Source organism: Passer domesticus, chromosome 9 (assembly GCF_036417665.1).
Source record: "Passer domesticus isolate bPasDom1 chromosome 9, bPasDom1.hap1, whole genome shotgun sequence".
Taxonomy (NCBI): Eukaryota; Metazoa; Chordata; class Aves; order Passeriformes; family Passeridae; genus Passer; species Passer domesticus.
The window spans coordinates 13,780,213-13,797,263 of NC_087482.1; the positions used below are offsets into that span (position 1 = coordinate 13,780,213).

General features: G+C 54.2%; 1 long non-coding RNA gene across 1 annotated transcript; it reads left to right on the plus strand.

Moving 5' to 3' along the window:
• The first annotated feature begins 4,227 nt into the window (after window positions 1-4,227).
• LOC135307705 (uncharacterized) lies at window positions 4,228-5,046 on the plus strand. Its single transcript, XR_010368382.1, has 3 exons — window positions 4,228-4,302; window positions 4,390-4,491; window positions 4,939-5,046. It is a non-coding gene; the product is annotated as an uncharacterized LOC135307705 (long non-coding RNA).
• The last annotated feature ends 12,005 nt before the right edge of the window (window positions 5,047-17,051 follow it).

Sequence of the window (17,051 nt, forward strand, 5' to 3'; positions counted from 1 at the left end):
GATGTGTCTAGAGGGAAGACTTCTCCAGCTTCTCCAGCTGCTACCTTGGATGCTGCACTCAAGCCCAGCTCCCATCTCAGGGGTGAGTAGTGTGTCCCTGTTGACCCCACAGGCTGAACCCTGCTTTTCTGGGATCCATTCCTGGGAAATGGAAATTTTTTTCCTCTCAGGTACTCCAACAGGGAAAATCCAAGATACAACAGATAAGATATCCCTGGAACCATCCAAACAGATGAGGCAAGAGCTGAAGGAACCCCTGCAGACAAGAGAAGGTGGGTGCATTTCCCTCATGCTTCCCCTGGGAGTCAGCAGCCGGGGGCTTTGGCTGCACATCTGGACACGCCGTGCCCGGCACAGTGGGAAGGGATCCATGGCAGCCTCGCTGCCCCGCTGCTGCTTTCACGCCCTGCAGGGCTGTTTGCCAGCCTGGCCTGGCTGCAGTTTCTGCCCAGCCTCTGCCGGAAGTTATTGGGCATCAGCTGACAGGCCATGCCCAAACTGTAACACACCCTGAGATCCCCCACTATATCCATCCCTGCAGATTAGGAAAAGGGTGGCTGTTTGGAGGTGGAAGTGCTCTCATCATGCCACTGTAACCTGGCCATTTTCCTGCTCCATAAATTTCACAAATATTACCTCTGATGCCACCACCCAAGTGGGAAACAGCCCCATCTGATGCAGCTGTCTCCCTTCCTTTGTCAAGAGATGGACATAGTGCTTCAGTGGAAGGTGGTATTTCTTGAAGGAAGCACTCCATCTTCGGTGCCAGCCCGTGCTGCAGGAAGGAAGGCGATGCCAGACACGGGCACAGGCACAGCAGGTAATTGCTGTGCCGGGCTCAGGCCTGGCCGGGGCTGTGTGGCAGCAGCTCTTCCCCCAGGGCCTGCCCTTGCCCGGCCCGGCAGCAGCCACAGCTGGAGGCGCCTCGGCTTCCAGGCCTCTGGAGCTGGTTCAGAGCCCCGGGGAAACGGGACTGGTGCAGCAACGTCCCTGGCGCTGCAGCTGCTGCGGAGCTGGCCCTGAGTGCCCAGAGGCCCAAGGCACAGGAGCAGCCCCGAGCGGGAGCCCTGCCACCAGCCCAGGGCCAGAGCCAGCCCTGGCACACAATGGAAACAGTTCTCATCTTGGTTTGCTTCCAGACTGGGATGCTGGGAAGGATTCTCCATTAGCCTGGCGCTCTGAAGTTGTGAAGCACTCTGAGCATTCTGCAGGTATGTTCTCACTGTCCCACCAAGGCGTAATGTTTGACTGAGTGGTAAGAACCAGGTGACAGAAGCTTCTGTGGCTGTTGTGTTACAGGCGTGTCTGCAGGGACGACCTCACCAACTCCTACCTTGGATGCTGCACAAAAGGCCAGCTCCCATGGCAGGGGTGAGTAGTGTGTCCCTGCTGACCCCTCAGGCTGAGCCCTGCTTTTGTGGGGTCCATTCCTGGGAAATGGAACTACTTTCTCTTAAGGTCCTCTGACAGGAAAGACCAAAGACATGGCAGGCAGGAAATTCCAGGACCCATTAGAAATCATGCGGCAAATGCAGAAGGAATGTCTGCAGAGAAGACAAGGTGGGTGCATTTCCCTCATGCTGCTCCTGGGACTCAGCAGCCGGAGGCTTTGGCTGCACATCTGGACACGCCGTGCCCGGCACAGCAGGAAGGGATCCATGGCAGCCTCGCTGCCCCGCTGCTGCTTTCACGCCCTGCAGGGCTGTTTCCCAGCCTGGCCTGGCTGCAGCTTCTGCCCAGCCTCTGCAGGAAGGCATTTGGCATCAGCTGGCAGACAGCCCCAATTGCACCACAGGCCATGCCCACCCTCAGATCCCCCGCAATTTCCTGGTGTCCAGGCAGATCAGATGTTGGGGCTGTTTGGGGAAGGAAGCAGCCTTGGGTTGTCCCAAAATCCTGGGTGTTTTTTGATCCTTATGCATTCCTTTCACAAGTGATGCCTCCTGAAATTGTTCCCTTCCCCATTCCCAGTCAGGAATGTTTTCATCTGATCCAGCTTTCTCTTTTCCATTCTCCAGAAATGAAAGGAGAGCCTGCGGAGAAAGAAGCATTTCCCGGAGGAAGCAGTGGTTGCATGCCAGCCTCAGCTCCAGGAAGGGAGGCCATGCCAGGCACAGGCACAGGAGGTAATTGCTGTGCCTCTGGGCCTGAGCCCTGCTGAGGCTTGAGCTGCCCTCTCTGCTGCTTGGCAGTGCGGGCACAGCCTGGACTAGAGCAGCACAGCCCAGGGGAATTATCCCGAGCAGGCGCAGGGCACTGAGCAGTCCTGCTGGGGTCCCTCCATGGGAGACATGTCCTGAAATCTGGGAGTGACTGCACGGGGTGCCCACGGTGGGGAAAGGACAGAGGGGGAGAGCAAGGCTCCAGTGTGTCCTGAGAGGGCCTGGCTGTTTGCCCTTGGGATCTGGGGGGTTTCCCCACAGAAGGAGGGCAGGAGGGACAGAGGGAGGGCAGGAGGGATAGCTGTGGCACTGCCTGCTGCAGTTTTCCCCCATGCTTTAGGGAGGATTTCTTCTGTGTGTGAGGGGGAGAGTCCCAGGTCCCTGCACTGCTGCAGCCACCCCTCCCAGGGATGTTGCTGAGGGCAGGGAAAGAGTGTGGAGAGTGACCAGGAGCCAGCCCAGAGCTCCCCAGGCCCCTGGGCAGCTTTGGCCATGTCCATTCACATCTGGCTCCCATGGCCTTACCCGACTCCCTGGCAGTGCCCAGTTCCCTGTGGCAGAAAGAGATCCCAGCACACACTGGAAAATGTTCTCATCTGTGCTGCATTGTAGATGAGGGTGCTGGGAAGGCTTCTCCATCAGCTTGAATGAATAAAGTTTTGAAGCCCTTGGAGCCTCCTGCAGGTATGTTCTCAGTGTGCCACCAAGGAAGAATTGTAGACAAGCGGGCAGGCACCAGGTGACAGAAGCTTCTGTGGCTGTTGTGTTACAGATGTGTCTAGAGGGAAGACTTCTCCAGCTTCTCCAGCTGCTACCTTGGATGCTGCACTCAAGCCCAGCTCCCATCTCAGGGGTGAGTAGTGTGTCCCTGTTGACCCCACAGGCTGAGCCCTGCTTTTCTGGGATCCATTCCTGGCAAATGGAAATATTTTTCTCTAAGGTACTCCAACAGGGAAAATCCAAGATACAACAGATAAGATATCCCTGGAACCATCCAAACAGATGAGGCAAGAGCTGAAGGAACCCCTGCAGACAAGAGAAGGTGGGTGCATTTCCCTCATGCTTCCCCTGGGACTCAGCAGCCGGGGCTTTGGCTGCACATCTGGACACGCCATGCCCAGCACAGTGGGAAGGGATCCATGGCCGCCTCGCTGCCCTGCTGCTTCTTTCACGCTCTGCAGGGCTGTTTCCCAGCCTGGCCTGGTTGCAGCTTCTGCCCAGCCTCTGCCGGAAGTTATTTGGCATCAGCTGACAGGCCATGCCCAAACTGTAACACACCCTGAGATCCCCCACTATATCCAGCCCTGCAGATTAGGAAAAGGGTGGCTGTTTGGAGGTGGAAGTGCTCACATCACGCTACTGTAATCTGGCCATTTTCCTGCTCCATAAATTTCACAAATATTACCTCTGATGCCACCGCCCAAGTGGAGAACAGCTCCATCTGATGCAGCTGTCTCCCTTCTTTTGTCAAGAGATGGACATAGTGCTTCAGTGGAAGGTGGTATTTCTTGAAGGAAGCACTCCATCTTCGGTGCGAGCCCCTGCTGCAGGAAGGAAGGCAAAGCCAGACACGGGCACAGGCACAGCAGGTAATTGCTGTGCTGGGCTCAGGCCTGGCCGGGGCTGTGTGGCAGCAGCTCTTCCTCCAGGGCCTGCCCTTGCCCAGCCCGGCAGCAGCCAAAGCTGGAGGCGCCTGGGCTTCCAGGCCTCTGGAGCTGGTTCAGAGCCCCGGGGAAACGGGACTGGTGCAGCAACGTCCCTGGCGCTGCAGCTGCTGCGGAGCTGGCCCTGAGTGCCCAGAGGCCCAAGGCACAGGAGCAGCCCCGAGCGGGAGCCCTGCCGCCAGCCCAGGGCCAGAGCCAGCCCTGGCACACAATGGAAACAGTTCTCATCTTGGTTTGCTTCCAGACTGGGATGCTGGGAAGGATTCTCCATTAGCCTGGCGCTCTGAAGTTGTGAAGCCCTCTGAGCATTCTGCAGGTATGTTCTCACTGTCCTACCAAGGCGTAATGTTTGACTGAATAGTCAGGACCAGATGACAGAAGCTTCTGTGGCTGTTGTGTTACAGATATATCTGGAGCGACGACTTCACCAACTCCTACCTTGGATGCTGCACAAAAGCCCAGCTCCCATCACAGGAGTGAGTAGTGTGTCCCTGCTGACCCCAAAGGCTGAGCCCTGCTTTTGTGGGGTCCATTCCTGGGAAATGGAACTACTTTCTCTTAAGGTCCTCTGACAGGAGAGACCAAAGACATGGCAGGCAAGAAATTCCAGGACCCATTAGAAATCATGTGGCAAATGCAGAAGGAATGTCTGCAGAGAAGACAAGGTGGGTGCATTTCCCTCATGCTGCTCCTGGGACTCAGCAGCCGGAGGCTTTGGCTGCACATCTGGACACGTCGTGCCCGGCACAGCAGGAAGGGATCCATGGCAGCCTCGATGCCCCGCTGCTGCTTTCACGCCCTGCAGGGCTGTTTCCCAGCCTGGCCTGGCTGCAGCTTCTGCCCAGCCTCTGCAGGAAGGCATTTGGCATCAGCTGGCAGACAGCCCCAATTGCACCACAGTCCATGCCCTCCCTCAGATCCCCTGCAATTTCCTGATGTCCAGGCAGATCAGATGTTGGGGCTGTTTGGGGAAGGAAGCAGCCTTGGGTTGTCCCAAAATCCTGGGTGTTTTCTGATCCTTATCCATTCCTTTCATAAGTGATGCCTCACCTTCCCCATTCCCAGTCAGGAATGTTTTCATCTGATCCAGCTGTCTCTTTTCCGTTCTCCAGAAATGAACGGAGAGCCTGTGCAGAAGGAAGCATTTCCCGGAGGAAGCAGTGGTTCCGTGCCAGCCTCAGCTCCAGGAAGGGAGGCCATGCCAGGCACAGGCACAGGAGGTAATTGCTGTGCCTCTGGGCCTGAGCCCTGCTGAGGCTTGAGCTGCCCTCTCTGCTGTTTGGCAGTGCGGGCACAGCCTGGACTAGAGCAGCACAGCCCAGGGGAATTATCCCGAGCAGGCGCAGGGCACTGAGCAGTCCTGCTGGGGTCCCTCCATGGGAGACATGTCCTGAAACCTGGGAGCGACTGCACGGGGTGCCCACGGTGGGGAAAGGACAGAGGGGGAGAGCAAGGCTCCAGTGTGTCCTGAGAGGGCCTGGCTGTTTGCCCTTGGGATCTGGGGGGTTTCCCCACAGAAGGAGGGCAGGAGGGACAGAGGGAGGGCAGGATGGATAGCTGTGGCACTGCCTGCTGCAGTTTTCCCCCATGCTTTAGGGAGGATTTCTTCTGTGTGTGAGGGGGAGAGTCCCAGGTCCCTGCACTGCTGCAGCCACCCCTCCCAGGGATGTTGCTGAGGGCAGGGAAAGAGTGTGGAGAGTGACCAGGAGCCAGCCCAGAGCTCCCCAGGCCCCTGGGCAGCTTTGGCCATGTCTATTCACATCTGGCTCCCATGGCCGTACCCGACTCCCTGGCAGTGCCCAGTTCCCTGTGGCAGAAAGAGATCCCAGCACACACTGGAAAATGTTCTCATCTGTGCTGCATTGTAGATGAGGGTGCTGGGAAGGCTTCTCCATCAGCTTGGATGAAGAAAGTTTTGAAGCCCTTGGAGCCTCCTGCAGGTATGTTCTCAGTGTGCCACCAAGGAAGAATTGTAGACAAGCGGGCAGGCACCAGGTGACAGAAGCTTCTGTGGCTGTTGTGTTACAGATGTGTCTAGAGGGAAGACTTCTCCAGCTTCTCCAGCTGCTACCTTGGATGCTGCACTCAAGCCCAGCTCCCATCTCAGGGGTGAGTAGTGTGTCCCTGCTGACCCCACAGGCTGAACCCTGCTTTTCTGGGATCCATTCCTGGGAAATGGAAATATTTTTCTCTAAGGTACTCCAACAGGGAAAATCCAAGATACAACAGATAAGATATCCCTGGACCCATCCAAACAGATGAGGCAAGAGCTGAAGGAACCCCTGCAGACAAGAGAAGGTGGGTGCATTTCCCTCATGCTTCCCCTGGGTGTCAGCAGCCTGGGGCTTTGGCTGCACATCTGGACACGCCGTGCCCGGCACAGTGGGAAGGGATCCATGGCAGCCTCGCTGCCCCGCTGCTGCTTTCACGCTCTGCAGGGCTGTTTGCCAGCCTGGCCTGGCTGCAGCTTCTGCCCAGCCTCTGCCGGAAGTTATTTGGCATCAGCTGACAGGCCATGCCCAAACTGTAACACACCCTGAGATCCCCCACTATATCCAGCCCTGCAGATTAGGAAAAGGGTGGCTGTTTGGAGGTGGAAGTGCTCTCATCATGCCACTGTAACCTGGCCATTTTCCTGCTCCATAAATTTCACAAATATTACCTCTGATGCCACCACCCAAGTGGGAAACAGCCCCATCTGATGCAGCTGTCTCCCTTCCTTTGTCAAGAGATGGACATAGTGCTTCAGTGGAAGGTGGTATTTCTTGAAGGAAGCACTCCATCTTCGGTGCCAGCCCGTGCTGCAGGAAGGAAGGCGATGCCAGACACGGGCACAGGCACAGCAGGTAATTGCTGTGCCGGGCTCAGGCCTGGCCGGGGCTGTGTGGCAGCAGCTCTTCCCCCAGGGCCTGCCCTTGCCCGGCCCGGCAGCAGCCACAGCTGGAGGCGCCTCGGCTTCCAGGCCTCTGGAGCTGGTTCAGAGCCCCGGGGAAACGGGACTGGTGCAGCAACGTCCCTGGCGCTGCAGCTGCTGCGGAGCTGGCCCTGAGTGCCCAGAGGCCCAAGGCACAGGAGCAGCCCCGAGCGGGAGCCCTGCCACCAGCCCAGGGCCAGAGCCAGCCCTGGCACACAATGGAAACAGTTCTCATCTTGGTTTGCTTCCAGACTGGGATGCTGGGAAGGATTCTCCATTAGCCTGGCGCTCTGAAGTTGTGAAGCACTCTGAGCATTCTGCAGGTATGTTCTCACTGTCCCACCAAGGCGTAATGTTTGACTGAGTGGTAAGAACCAGGTGACAGAAGCTTCTGTGGCTGTTGTGTTACAGGCGTGTCTGCAGGGACGACCTCACCAACTCCTACCTTGGATGCTGCACAAAAGGCCAGCTCCCATGGCAGGGGTGAGTAGTGTGTCCCTGCTGACCCCTCAGGCTGAGCCCTGCTTTTGTGGGGTCCATTCCTGGGAAATGGAACTACTTTCTCTTAAGGTCCTCTGACAGGAGAGACCAAAGACATGGCAGGCAAGAAATTCCAGGACCCATTAGAAATCATGTGGCAAATGCAGAAGGAACGTCTGCAGAGAAGACAAGGTGGGTGCATTTCCCTCATGCTGCTCCTGGGACTCAGCAGCCGGAGGCTTTGGCTGCACATCTGGACACGTCGTGCCCGGCACAGCAGGAAGGGATCCATGGCAGCCTCGATGCCCCGCTGCTGCTTTCACGCCCTGCAGGGCTGTTTCCCAGCCTGGCCTGGCTGCAGCTTCTGCCCAGCCTCTGCAGGAAGGCATTTGGCATCAGCTGGCAGACAGCCCCAATTGCACCACAGTCCATGCCCTCCCTCAGATCCCCTGCAATTTCCTGATGTCCAGGCAGATCAGATGTTGGGGCTGTTTGGGGAAGGAAGCAGCCTTGGGTTGTCCCAGAATCCTGGGTGTTTTCTGATCCTTATCCATTCCTTTCATAAGTGATGCCTCACCTTCCCCATTCCCAGTCAGGAATGTTTTCATCTGATCCAGCTGTCTCTTTTCCGTTCTCCAGAAATGAACGGAGAGCCTGTGCAGAAGGAAGCATTTCCCGGAGGAAGCAGTGGTTCCGTGCCAGCCTCAGCTCCAGGAAGGGAGGCCATGCCAGGCACAGGCACAGGAGGTAATTGCTGTGCCTCTGGGCCTGAGCCCTGCTGAGGCTTGAGCTGCCCTCTCTGCTGCTTGGCAGTGCGCACACAGCCTGGAGTAGAGCGGCACAGCCCAGGGGAATTATCCCGAGCAGGCTCAAGGCACTCGGGTCCTGAGCAGTCCTGCTGGGGTCCCTCCATGGGAGACATGTCCTGAAACCTGGCAGTGACTGCACGGGGTGCCCACGATGGGGAAAGGACAGAGGGGGAGAGCAAGGCTCCAGTGTGTCCTGAGAGGGCCTGGCTGTTTGCCCTTGGGATGTGGGAGCTGTCCCAGCAGAAGGAGGGCAGGAGGGAGTGTAGGAGGGAGGGACAGCTGTGGCACTGCCTGCTGCAGTTTTCCCCAGGGCTTTAGGGAGGGTATTCTGTGAGTTTGAGGGAGAGAGCCCCAGGGCCCTGGGCTACTCCAGCCACCCCTCCCAGGGATGTTGCTGAGGGCAGGGAAAGAGTGTGGAGAGTGATCAGGAGCCAGCCCAGAGCTCCCCAGGCCCCTGTGCAGCTTTGGCCATGTCCATTCCCATCTGGGTCCCATAGCCTTACACGACCCCCTTCCAGTGCCCTTTTCCATGTAGCATTCGGGCATCCCAGCATGCCGCAAATACGGTTCTGATCTCTGCTCCCTTTTAGACTGGAATCGTGACATGGGTTTTCAGGAAGTCCTGATGAAGAATGGTTTGAAGTTCCTGGAGGATGCTGGAGGCAAGTTTTCATTCTGCCCTTCCTGAGTGAATAATCAGGATCAATGCAACAAAAGCTCATTTATAAACCATTTCCCTTAACATTATGTAAAGGCTGAAGGATTCTGAGAATCTTTCCCTTCTCCCTTCTGGATCCCTGAGGAGTCGCACAGTATCACTGTCAGTGGGAGGAAGGAGCATTGATCTTTCAATCCTCCTCCCGTGTGCTGTGCCAGTGTGTCCTTCCGTGTGCTCTGTGCAGTCAAAGAGAAGAGCAGGGAGGGAAGGGGCCGGGCCCAGGGCTGTGCCCCGGGGCTGAGCCTTGTGGGCAGCCTGAGGATCTCCTGCAGTGCCACAGGAGCTCTTCTGTCCTGCCTTTCTTTGCAGCTGAACCTGCCGGTGAAGGCCCCACATCCAGGACTGAGGCTCTGGGAGACGCTGAGGGTAGGTCAAGGCCTTTCCCCTGGGAGAGCTGCCAGCTCAGAGCCCAAAGCTGGGCCAGGGAGGCAGCGCTGCAGGTGCCAGCACAGAACCATGCACGTGTGTGCCCTCGCCTTGCGCGATCCCCTCACCGCTGCTGCGGCTCAGTGGTGCCCGTGCAGATCAGCAGAGATGGCGGAAGCTTCTGTGGCTGTTGAGTTACAGGTGTGTCTGCAGGGAGGACTTCTCCAGCTCCAGGGCTGGATGCTTGGCCCCAACCCAGCTCCCATGGCAGGGTGAGTAGTGTGTCCCTGCTGACACCACAGGCTGAGCCCTGCTTTTGCGGGACCCATTCCTGGGAAATGGAACTCTTTCTCTTAAGGTCCTCCAAAAGGGAAGACCCAAGATACTGCAGCCAAAATGTCTCATGAGGCAGATGAATTCCTGAGAGAAACACAGAAGGAAGCACCCGGAGGACAAGGTGGGTGCATTTCCCTCATGCTTCCCCTGGCACTCAGCAGCCGGGGGCTTTGGCTGCACATCTGGACACGCCGTGCCCAGCACAGCGGGAAGGGATCCATGGCAGCCTCGGTGCCCCGCTGCTGCTTTCACACCCTGCAGGGCTGTTTCCCATTCTGGCCTGGCTGCAATTCCTCCCCAGCCTCTGCAGGATGGAATTTGGCATTAGCTGATAGGGTGCTGTAGCAGGCACAAGGCCTGCAAGGCCCTGGAGATCAGAAGCCTGAGCTAGGAAATACCAAAGTCAGCATGACTAAGGTTTTTAGAAGCCCCTCTCTTCCGCCTTTCGGACCCTGTTATCTCTCTGTATATCCATAGGTCACTTTTCCCCTGACCCTTACTATTGGACAGTTTTCAATCCCCCTGTAAGGTATAAAAACCCCTAGCCCTGCCCGGTTCGGCAGAGGAGAGCTGTCCCTGGAACCTTCGCGGAGACCCCAATAAAAGAACCCTGCGGAACCCACACAGCGCTGCTCTCTCTCTCTCTGCGTCTGCTGCGGCGATACCCAGGGTGACGGCCCCAGGCGAGCTGAAAGAGCTGAAATCACTAATGAGCTGAGCTGCAAATCACTATAGCTTGCCTGGGCTGCCTGAACCCCCCGCTGGGCGATCCTGGACCCTCCGTGAGCTATCCTGGACAACCGGCCTCCCCGCTGGGCTTCTGCCCCTGGGGGCCATAGCTGGCGCCCCGAACATAGCCGACGCCCGAACAGCGAGGGGCCCCTGGGCCGACATCTGAACCGCCGTGATAGCCTGGCCGCGGAACTGAATGCCGGACCTGGCATTTCAGAGGAGCAGCATTTCTTCGTGAAATTGTCACTGCCTCCGCTCGCCAGAGATCCTGGAAGGAGAAGCTCTTCGTTTTAGAAGGACTCTTCTGGACAGGAGGTCAGCCGACCCGCACCCCGACACCTGGGCACGCGAGTGTCCGTGGAGGCTGACGAGCAGACGACCCCCAGCAGAACTTTGACCCACAACAGGCTGAAAAGTGTAAGTTTAACACAGCCTCTCTTGCGCGCAAAAATATTTTTTCCTTGGGTCCTTTTTTTTTGGGTTTTTTCTTTTTTTTTTCTCTTTTTTCTGCTGGCAGGAACTGAAAAATGGGATCAAAGCTTAGTAAACGATCCCAGAACGAGAGAAATTTATATTCCCTAATCCTAGAAATCCTATCTTCTAACAACTTTTCTTTTTCTAAAGGTAACCTTTCAAAAACTAACCTGAAACGTTTTATAAAATGGATTCTCTGCCACTTCCCAGATACTAATACACAGACTATTACCTTAGACTCCTTTTGGGATACAATTGGGACCACGATATATAAGTTTCAAACTAACCAAGACTTTTCTGTAACCCAGTTTTTACCTATGTTTCACGCTATCACTAAAGCTGTAGAAAAAACTAACAAAAAGATTTTAACCTCAGGGCTAACTTCTGTCGAACGAAACGAAAAGTTCTTATCTCACTTAACAGAAGCGCCTATTTCAAATGCTAATGGAGGAGATAACACCCCCTCCACCCTGGATTCCAGCACTTCGCTGGGTCCTAGTGTCCCGCCATCTGCGCCGCAACCCCCCGACCCCAGGGCGCCCACGGCCCCTGCCCACCCCCTCCTCCCCCCCGCCTTCCCCTCGGGAGCCACACCCTGCGCGCCTCCTTGCTCTGTGTTATCTCCGAGAGCATCTGCGCCAGTTCCCGCCGGGACCGACCCAAACCCCACCCCTCCCCCTGCTCCCCCCGACCCTGCTGGGGCCACCCCCACCCCCCTTGCCGTCCCTCCTGTCCCTGCCGCGTCCGCCCCCACTCCCTCCCCCGCCCTCGCCCCCCCCGCTACCATCGCGTCTTTCCCTGCCCCCGGCATCATCCCTGCTGCGGCACCGGACCAGCCCGCCTGCGTCTCCGCGCCCCTCCCCACCACCGCGCTTTTGCCTGCCGCCGGAATTGTACCCGCCGCACCCTCCCTCAGTCCCGCCGCCTCCTACATCCAGCACCCCCCCTGCCCCCATACCCTCGCTGCGCAACCCCATACCCACGCTCCGCAGCCCCCGGTCGGGACCCCCCAGACTTCCCTCAGTTCTGCCCCCCCTCCCCACGCCCCCCAGTCCTGTGCATGCTGTATCACGCATTGCACGGCCACCCCACCATGTGCCACGTGTAGCCACGTCCTGCCATGTGCTGCCTTATACCCTGCCCAGCCACAGGCACCTCTGCCAAATGCAGCTCCAGCCACCTATAAGAAACATAAGGCAAGGCCTGATAGCTCTCACTTCTCGTCATCTGATGACAGCAGTGACAGCGACTCTGACTTGGAAATAGAATATGTAGATCCTTGGGCAAAAATAAAAATGGAAGCCACACAGGCAGGGGACTGGCAATTAGCTCAGAGAATTACTGCCTTTCCAGTAGAATATAAGATGGGAAAACAAGGAGGTGCCACTAATAGAAAGACATGGGAACCTATTACAAATAAAGAACTTGTGCAGTTAAGAAATACAGCCACAGAACATGGTAGAAGTTCACATATTTTTAGAAATTTCCTAGAAGCTACGTTCTCAGCACATGTTCTGGTACCCCACGATATTAAAAATATTGTCCAGTGCCTCCTTTCTCCCGCCGAGTACATGCTTTGGGAAAGGCATTGGAAAAAGCAATTAAAAACATTATCAGATAACTACGCTGCAGATGCTGATAAGTCAAATTTTACACTCGAACAGCTGGCTGGTGAAGGGGATTTGCAAAAGCCCTCTGACCAAGCTGATACTTTACCTAAGGCAACATTACAAGACGTGGCTATAGCAGCAAAAACCTCCTTCCTCCTTACCCCTGATGATTCCACCCCTACTCAATATTTTTCTACTATCAAACAAGGAATAGATGAAAGCTTTATCAAATTTGTGGATAGAATTAAGGATGCTCTGGAAAAACAGATAGAGAGCACAGAGGCAAGGAAAGAACTGTTGTGTAAGCTTGCCATGAGTAATGCGAATGAAAAATGTAAAGCAATTCTGAGAGTCTTACCCTTAGACACAGAACCTACCATAGAGCAAATGCTGGAAAGCTGCACACGCCACCTGTCCACTGAAGATACAGTGGCCCAAGCAGTAACTAAGGGTGTTGCAGAAGGAGTTTCTAGTGCATATGCAGTAATAGCTTCTAAAGATCAGGTCCGCTGCTACCACTGCGGAGATTTTGGACATTTTATAAAGGACTGTCCAGAGAGGTCACCTCCCAGGTACCCTCGCACTTTCTACCAAAGGCCCCAGAATCAGCAGTACTATCAGCCGCGTCCGGGAAACTTCCATCGGAGCGTGGTGGGGCCCCACGCAAGGACACCAAATCAAAGGCCACCCAGACCCAGTCACGCACCATCCCAGGAGATTCCAGACCACATGAGGAGGATCCAACACACGGAGCAATACCAAAGGGAACGCGCCGTCAGCTGGTAACTGCACTGTCCATTGACTTTAAAAATAACAATGTTTATCGTGTTCCCACAGGCAAACGTGGACCAAAAGGAGGTCCTTCTAACATCCTAATTATAGGTGATTCTCTCCATAGCCCAAAGGAAATATTTGTTGTTCCAGAAGTACAAACAGTGCACCCGGGACAAGAAATCTTTGTCCAGGTGTACTGCACAGACTTACCATATTTTCTTCCAAAGGGTACCCCATTCGCACAGGCCTTTCTACTCCCTAAGAATCACAGGGAACAGCTTCCTCTCAACCCCACAGCAATGTGGATACAAGTTGTGGGACCCAGTAAGCCTGTCATCGAGTGCGGTCTTACCTGCAGAGGAGAGAAGTTCCACCTACCAGGGATGCTGGACACCGGTGCAGACGTGACCATCATCGCCCGCTCTGAATGGCCAGCACACTGGGAGCTACAACCTGTGGCAGGCATGATCACAGGGATCGGTGGAGCTACAGTTTCCATGCGGAGCAAGAACAACATCCTCGTCGAAGGGCCTGAAGGCAAGTTGGCAACCATCCGCCCATTTGTGGTAAGGGCCCCCATCACCTTGTATGGACGGGACATTTTATGTCAGTGGGGAGCCTCCCTACGTATTCCCAGTCCGGATTTCTAATTGGGGCCACTGAGGAGCGCGCACTGCCAGACACTCCTTGTCTCACCTGGAAATGCCATGACCCGATCTGGATCGAGCAGTGGCCCCTCTCTAAAGTCAAACTGCGCACACTACATGCCCTTGTGGATGAACAGCTCGCCAAAGGCCACATCGTAGAGACCACCAGCCCTTGGAACTCTCCAGTCTTCGTACTACAAAAGCCTGGAACAGACAGGTGGAGGCTCCTCCACGATCTTCGCAAAATCACTGAGGTCATCGAGGACATGGGTCCCCTTCAGCCTGGCCTGCCCTCACCATCGATGCTGCCTAGAGACTGGACACTTGCTATCATTGATATTAAAGACTGTTTCTTCAGCATCCCGCTGCATCCCCAGGACGCTCCACGGTTTGCCTTCTCCGTTCCCTCTCTTAACAGAGAGGCTCCACTCAAGAGATATCATTGGTGTTTTCTTCCACAAGGACTAAAGTGCAGTCCAAGTATATGCCAGTGGTATGTTGCTCACATCCTGTCTCCTGTTCGGAACCTATTCCCAGGTGCGATCATCCATCACTATATGGACAATATTCTGGTCTGTGCACCAGAAAAAACGTACTTGGACAAAGCAGTTAAAAGGACTATTGAAACCATAGAAAAGGCAGGATTTGAGATCCGTGAGGACAAAATACAGTACACCAATCCATGGACTTACCTTGGACTCCAGATCCGGGAACGGACCATCGTACCCCAGCAGCTCGCCATCCGAGACGACCCAAAAACCCTGAGAGACTTACACAATCTGTGCGGATCCATCAACTGGGTACGTCCACTGCTAGGAATTACAACAGAGGACCTCGCTCCACTGTTCAGCCTTCTCCGGGGCAAGGAGAATCTGGACTCTCCATGCACTCTAACACCAGAGGCCCGAGATGCCATCACCAAGGTCCAGGAAGCCCTGTCTTCACGCAAAGCCCATCGCTTCGAGCCCAGCCTGCCTTTCCAGTTCGTCATTCTGGGAAAAGCACCTAGGTTCTATGGACTGATTTTTCAATGGGACACTCAACTTCGAGACCCTCTACTAATCCTGGAGTGGATCTTTACAAATAACCAACCCACAAAAACCATTACCACCTTCCAAGAAATTATGGCACATTTAATAAAAAAGGCTAGAAATCGCCTCCGTTCCCTTGCAGGGTGTGAGTTCACATGCATATATTTGCCAATGACCACTGGGGACCTGGAACATTTGCTCCAGACCAATGAGAGTCTCCAGTACGCCTTAGACAGCTACACAGGCCAAATTTCAGTGCATATCCCAAAACATAAGCTTTTTAATCGTGATGTGACATTTCATCTGACTCCAAAATTAGTCCAAAGTAGGACACCTCTCAAAGCTCTAACCGTCTTTACAGATGGCTCAGGGTCATCCCACAAGTCGGTAATGACATGGAGGGACCCTAAGACCCAAAATTGGGAATCTGACATAAAAATAGTGGAGGGATCTCCACAGATTGCGGAGTTAGCAGCTGTTGTCAGAGCCTTTGAGAAATTCAAAGACGAACCTTTTAATCTGGTCACAGATTCAGCTTATGTTGCTGGCATAGCTATGAGAGCAGAACATGCTCTTCTCAAAGAGGTTTCCAATCCAAAGTTATACCAATTGATTTCTACATTAACACGCTTAATTTCCCACAGAAAACAACCTTACTATATAATGCATGTGAGGTCACACACTGACCTCCCAGGTTTCATTGCAGAAGGGAACAGGAAAGCAGATACCTTAGCCATGGCAATAGAGACTGCTAATGTCCCTAACATCTTTGCCCAGGCAAAGTTGTCACACTCATTTTTTCATCAAAATGTGCCTGCCCTTATCAGAATGTTCAAGCTTTCAAAAGATCAGGCAAAAGCTATTGTTGCCACATGCCCGAACTGTCAAAACTACCAGATACCATCTATGGGGACGGGAGTCAATCCCCGAGGTTTAAACAGCTGCCAGCTGTGGCAGACAGATGTAACCCACTTTGCGCCTTTTGGAAGGTCAAAGTACGTGCATGTATCGGTTGATACATTCTCAGGAGCAGTATTTGCATCAACACATACAGGAGAAACTGCGCAGCACGCCATAAAACATTTTCTCCTCGCATTTGCCACCCTGGGAGTACCAAAGGAGATCAAAACAGACAATGGACCTGCCTATACCTCTCGTAAGTTAAAAGAGTTCTTCAGTGAGTGGGGAATACAACACAAGACAGGTATACCTGCAAACCCCACAGGACAATCCATCGTGGAAAGGACACATCAAACTCTCAAAAGAGTCCTCAATCAGCAACAGAGAGGAACAAAAATCACTTCTCCAGTTGAAAGACTTTGCAAGGCTCTCTATGTCATCAACTTCCTGAACTGTACAACCTCAGAGCCTGATCCACCAATACTTTGCCACTTTGCAAATACCACCCAAGCAAAGCTCACAGAGAAACCACCTGTGCTGGTGAAGGACCCAGAAACACATAAAGTCTCTGGACCTTTCGAACTCATCACCTGGGGAAGAGGATATGCGTGTGTTCTGCTACCATCTGGTCCAAGATGGTACCCAGGGAAAAACATAAAACCATACCTAGGCACTGCAAATACCACTTCCACAAGCAGTGACAAGAATCCTCCTGAGTCAAACACAAGACCTCCTCAAAACCAGACCAGCTCGGCCTGGAGACGAAGACGTCGCCAAACATCCACAGGTGGAGGAGACGACTGTCCCATCACACAGCAGCAGACAAACCAGAAAGCTGAACAACATTCTGTGGCATCAAGCCCTAGACCAGGCACAGCCTGAAAACAAAACTGTTCTCTGAATTAGATGTTATTACCCTCTTTACCCTAAAAAACCCTATTGTCCCTTTTATCTATCCTTACCAAAAGCCTCTAACCTTTTACCCACTCCCCCACCCTTAGTACCATAGAAAAAACAAAAAAAAAACCAGTAAAAAACTAAAAATAAAGGGGGGAGGTGGAAGGAACAGAGGAAAGGAGCAAGAAAGGAACCCTAACCCTCCCTTCCTACCATAAAAATAACAAGTTTTGCTTATATTCCCTATCAGAAGCCCCATTCCTGCCCAAAGATGAAAAATATCTCCGTTGGCGCTGTCCTCACTGCTGCCTGGATGTTCCTCACCGTGCCATGTGCCGTCGGTTGGATCGGCCCACAGCCGAGCCATAATGTCTGGGTAACCTTAGCAAGAACATTAAAACAGGATAACATGTGCTTATCCATGGGGAGCGTTGATAACCCACTTTCCACATGTCTAGTAGGAATTCCTTTCGTAGCCGATGACTGGCCCGCCTATAATTCAGAGCTTCTCCGCACCACAGGTAAGCGACCCCACCA